The following is a 6,287-nucleotide window of genomic DNA, read 5'->3' on the forward strand; positions in this document are numbered from 1 at the left end:
GCACTCTAATGGGCATATTTTATGTTAAGGGGCACTCTAATGGGAAGATTTAATGTTAAGGGGCACTCTAATGGGCAGATTTTATGTTAAGGGGCACTCTAATGGGCATATTTTATGTTAAGCGCAACGCTGATTTACACGTTTTGTTTTGCCCATCAGAGTGCCCCCTAACATAAAAGGTGTCCTTCAGAGTGCCCCCTAACATAAAATGTGCCCTTCAGAGTGCCCCCTAACATAAAATGTGCCCATCAGAGTGCCCCCTAACATAAAATAGGCTGATGGGCATATTTTATGTTAGGGGGCACTCTGATGGGCACATTTTATGTTAGGGGGCACTCTGAAAGGCACATTTTATGTTAGGGGGCACTCTGATGGGCATATTTTATGCTAAGGGGCACTCTGATGGGCATATTTTATGCTAAGGGGCACGCTGAGGGGCATATTTTATGCTAAGGGGCACGCTGAGGGGCATATTTTATGTTAAGGGGCACTCTAATGGCCATATTTTATGTTAAGAGCAACGCTGATTTAAACGTTTTGTTTTGCCCATCAGAGTGCAACCTAACATAAAATGTGCCCATCAGAGTGCCCCCTAACATAAAATGTGCCCATCAGAGTGCCCCCTAACATAAAATGTGTCCATCTGAGTGCCCCTAACATAAAATGTGTCCATTTGAGTGCCCCCTAACATAAAATATGCCCATCAGAGTGCCCCCTAACATAAAATGTGCACATCAGAGTGCCCCCTAACATAAAACGTGTCCATCTGAGTGCCCCCTAACATAAAACGTGTCCATCTGAGTGCCCCCTAACATAAAATGTGTCCATCTGAGTGCCCCCTAACATAAAATGTGTCCATCAGAGTGCCCCCTAACATAAAATGTGTCCATCTGAGTGCCCCCTAACATAAAATGTGTCCATCTGAGTGCCCCCTAACATAAAATATGCCCATCAGAGTGCCCCCTAACATAAAATGTGCCCATCAGCGTGTCCCTTATTTTATGTTAAGGGTCACGCTGATGAGCAAATTTAATGCTAAGGGCACATTTTATGTTAAGGGGTACTCTGATGGGCACATTTTATGTTAGGGGGCACTCTGATGGGCATATTTTATGTTAGGGGGCACTTGGATGGGCATATTTTATGTTAAGAGCAACGCTGATGGACACGTTTTGTTTTGCCCATCTTTCTGAGTCATAGCAAAGACTTCAGATTCGGACCTCGGCCCAAAGAAAATTTTAGCAACCGGACCTCCTTGAATTTTAATTCATTACCCCTGGTCTATATAGTATATAGAATATATAAATATATGTAATACGGATCCATCAGAATAATGTAAGGGCAATAAAAAGGGGGATAATGTAGTATACTTAAAAGTTAGACATAAAGTAGTTCAAATCTATGTCTAAATTTAGGCCACCTAAACTGGTAAATCCATTTTATTTTCTCCTCTCCAGTGTTCTTTTATGATGTCTACCCCATAAAAGACTAGTCCATGGGGGTCTTTGTTATGGGTTTCCAGAAAGTGTCTGGACAGACTGTGGAAGCCTTTTTGTAATGTTTTTAATATGCTCTCTTATTCGGACATAGAGAGGCCAGGTAGTCCTGCCAACATATTGAAGTCGACATGGACATTCAATAATGTAGGTGACATGGGTACTAGAACACGTGATTAAGTCCCTAATCTTAAAACTCTTTTTATTCACATTCAATTTGAATTGTGTGATTTTCCTTGGTTGTAATGGATTATTTCTACATGCCAGGCACTTGCGGCAATGTATAAAGCCTTTCATTTCTGGAAAGATTTTAATTGGTTTAGGTGGATCCACCACATTATGAACTAATCTGTTTCTTAGCGTGGGTGCCTTCCGATATATGAATTTTGGCTTATTTGGCAAGATCTTGGCAAGCGTCTTATCGGACTTCAGGATAGTATTTGTTAAAATTGTTTTCTATTGTTCTGTACTGATTATTAAAACCCGTGATAAAAGCACAGTCAAATTTTGTGTTCTCATCTCTAGTTTTTTTGGTGAGTAAGTCTTCTCTCCTCATATTTTTTACTTTATTCTTTGTAGCTTCTAATGAATGTCTTTGGTAGCCCTTTTCTATGAATCTTTTGGTAAGTACTTCCGCTTGTGATTCGTACTCCTATAGTTTCGCACAATTACGTCTCAATCTTGTGTATTGCCCCTCGGGTATATTTTGTTTCCATTTGGGGTGATGGCAACTAGAGGTGGGAATGTACCCATTTTTGTCCGTTGGTTTAAAAAATGTTCTCGTCTGTAACCTATCACCTTCTTTGTAAATCTGTAGGTCAAGGAAATCGATCTGTTCATTATTCTGGTTTCCGGTGAATTTTATACCATATCTGTTGTTGTTTAACTCCTTAATAAAAACATCCAAGGACTCTTGTGTCCCCTCCCATACCATGATAATGTCGTCAATATAACGACGATAGAAACGTAAATATGGTCTGTGTGTTTTATAAATTAATTCATCTTCAAGTAAGTTCATAAAAAGGTTTGTGACACTGGGGGCATAACGTGCCCCCATTGCAACACCTTTTCTTTGAACATAAAAGGTGTTGGAATACCAAAAGTAATTACTAGACAAAGCTAGTTGTAGTCCTTCGAGTATATACGTGATTTGTGCCTGTTTTAAATCTGTTTCTTCGTGTAGGGCTTTTTTACTCCTTTTAGGCCGTCTTTTTAATTTATACTGGTATACAAGGAGTTTGCATCTATCGTTACTAAGATCCATGAGTCTTCAATATGTAAATCTTGCAGTTCCCTAATCAGTTGTATGCTGTCTTTTAAATAGGATTTGCCCTTGCACATAAGAGGTTGAAGAAATTTATCGAGATTTTCTCCCAACCTGGAGAACAGTGAGTCTATCCCACTTATTATTGGCCTACTTGGTGGTTTCTCTTGTCTTTTATGAATTTTTGGGAGATGATATATCACCAGTGTTTTTGATGATGTGGGAAGAAGATATTTGGCTTCTTTATCTGTGAGAATTCCTAAATCTTTGCCTTTCTTGATATACAGTTCCAATTTTTTCTTGTATTCCCGAGTTGGGTTGGACTTCAGTTTTTTATGTGTCAGGAATTTGTAATAAGCTGTTCATCTCTTCCTCGTAATCTTGTTTTTTGAGGATGACAAGGCCCCCACCTTTATCCGCAGGGCGGATGATTACTTGTTTGTTTTCTTCTATGTTTTTAATTGTTTTCCCAATTCCTTTATTATCTTTACTTCTTGCATTTAGATTCTTTATTTCGTGTTCCACCATTTTTTTAAAAGCATTTACACATTCATTATTGGGCATCTTCGGGTTAAAAATCAATCGGTTCCTAAGTTCTGTGTGTTTAAAATAAGTCCTTGGTTGTGATTTATGTCCCCTTTTATGTGAAAAAACGTGTTTATGTTTAGCTTCCTAATGAATCTCTGTACGTCTATATAGGTTTCGAATTTATCGATATCCTTTCTTGGAGTGTATTTGAGGCCCAAATCTAAAATTTCAAGTTCTTCTTTGTTAAAATCTATTCCACTCAGGTTAAAAATGCCAGTGCCTAAAACTCTCGTCTTCTTTTTCTTCCTTCCACCGCGTTTGCCTCTGGTACGTTTCCTCCTTCCCAATTCCTGTTCCATGTGTTTGGCCTCCCAGTATTGTAGTAGTAGCCTGTGGGATTCATTCCTCCTCTTGGATGAGTTGGTCCTGGATTCATTCCCCCTCTTTGATGGGTTGGTCATGGATAGTGCGTATACTCTGGTCTCCACCGATTGTCTGCGTATGTTGGGGGTCTCCTTCCTCATTGTCCCCCTGGAAAATTGTGCCACCATTGTTGTCTCGGAGGTCTCCCCCGGTTGGCCCCTTGAAAAAATTTTCCCTTTCAAAGTGGTATCTGTCATTCCTCCCATTGCCTCTAGGTGTATATGGTCCTCCATTCCTTAGTGGGGAGAATCTATTATAGATGGGGACTTGAAACTGAGAAGATTCATATCTCTGATTGAAGAACCTTCCGTTCATATTATCTAGGGGTTCTGGGGGTCCTGGGGGGGGGGGTGTTCCTGGTGATTTCTCTCCTGTCTGGGTGGATATTCGAATGGATCTATAATGGGTCTGGCAGGTCTAAAAAATGCTTCTCGTGGTGTCCTAGAAAAAGGTGTTTCTGGTTCCTCTTCCTGGTTTTCTTCATCTGGGGTAGTTTCCCTCGATAATAATGATACCGAATCTGGTATTTCCATGGTTTTGTCCATTATGGATGTTTGCCATTTGTAAACCTTGTTGTTTTTGTAGTCTAGCGTATCTCTGCTAAAATTTTTTCTGTTTTTTTATTTGTATTTCAGTGTCATATTTAGCGATGTTTGTTTGCAATTCCTTTTCCTTATCTTTATACTCATTAGTTTGGGAAAAGGGGGTCAGGAGAGTTTTAAGTCGTGTGATATTCTTTTCAATTTCTTTTCATTTAAATTTTCTCCTTCCAATAATTTGTTTTAAAAATTCCGTTTCACACCTGTTGAAAAAGGTGTACCACTCCTCCATTAACCCCTGGTCCGTAAGGGCATCATTGAGGTGTACATCCCACCTAAGTCTCCGTGGGGTCATTCTCTTCTTTATGTACATTTCTAAGGTAGAGATGTCCCACCATACCCTCAATTGCTTTTCTAAATCGTTTTAACTGTTTGAATAGACCGTTTAGGTCATTATTATTGGTAACCCGTTCATGATTGAAAACATCCTCTATATTAATGTTCCTGTTGCCTATGTAGCTGAAAATGTCCATAGCTGCAGATTAAAAAAAGAGTGTCTATACTAGTATGAAAAAAGGTAAGAGAATCCACGCCAAGAAGAGAAGAGAAGGAATCAGGCTGCAGCCCACTTCAAGATATAGCCCTAAGGGGGCTATATGTTCAATAGATTGGGGGGTATGTGAAGTGATTGGCGCTGCCTATATTGTATCAACAGAGGTGTGGTATAAACATTCAAATACTGTTACTTAATATTGATCAAAAATAACATTAGGTAAGTGATGTCACATACAGCATATATGTAAAAAGCAAGTAAATAATGTGCAGATAGTGCAAGAAAGTGATAGGTGATAATTAATTGAACAGGTAGATGTTGATAATAAATATATAAAGTGACTCAAATAAATAAAGTGCTGAGTCATTGTGCAAACCTCTATTTGCCAAATGTGGTAAAATTAATTAATAAATAATCTGATTAAAATACAATGGAGAAAAATATATACAGTAATTTGAATTGTTGCGAACAAATAAGGTGCATGTGCTACAAATTCAAGTGTTGAGATGACAAGTGTGGAACCCAACAAGATCCACTATCTTGTGGTGTAACAATACAAAAAGAAAAATAAATAAGGAGCGCAGGGATCACAGAAACCACAAATTTGTGGTTCAGTAAAAAATGTAAAAAAATAAATAGCTAGTGAAATTAATATATCGATAAAAATTAATATTTAAAATAGTCCATAAATAGTAGTGAAAAGTCTAAAAAAAGAAAATATTAGTGCAAAGTCCAAAAAATATATATATAAGTATATATATTATAAGGTGCTTTCCTGGGGTGATCCGAAGTGGGTGTGCGGGTGAGGAATCTAGTGCTCCCCTCTCAATATAGCCCGCACTTACCAGAGCTAAGTACCCCTACAGGGGTGGCCAGCTTGTAATAGATATGGGGTTGGGGTCCTGGACCCTGGTAGCCTTAGCTGTGCTCCTTCTCACAGATCATCTCTCAAAGGTGCATTGTGGACTCATAAACATCAGTGGACATCAGTATCTCAAATGGTAATGGAAGGTATTCCCAGATCGTATGAAAAGGAAGAATGCTTCATATAGTGAAGTATTGTAATATACAAATATCCTTTATTAGGTTTAAAAGTAGGTACTCACATTAAATCAGAAGTTCAGTGAGCATGTAAACAAATAGGGACCGCAAGCACCTCCTATAGCGGTGTGTATCCGAAACGCTGTGCGTTCCAAAGCCAGCAAGCGGAAATTACGTAAGTACGCTCTACACGTTTCATCAGAGTGACGTCATCAGGAGCAGCGTAACCCACGTCTTCTCCGCTTGATTTATATCCACAGCAGTTACCAGGCAACCGGACGGGCGGCTGAAGCTAATTACCGCTTAACCAATCATAAAAATAGTATCCCCTATTGCCTGCTGTTGCCAGGTAGATTACGGAAATGTTAAAAGCGGCAGACATAATATGGCCAATAAATAAATTCCCTTCCTTGGTATCATCAGTTGCTGGGCAGAACCAGGAT

Source organism: Pelophylax lessonae (assembly GCF_965119305.1).
Source record: "Pelophylax lessonae genome assembly, chromosome: 5".
NCBI lineage: Eukaryota > Metazoa > Chordata > Amphibia > Anura > Ranidae > Pelophylax > Pelophylax lessonae.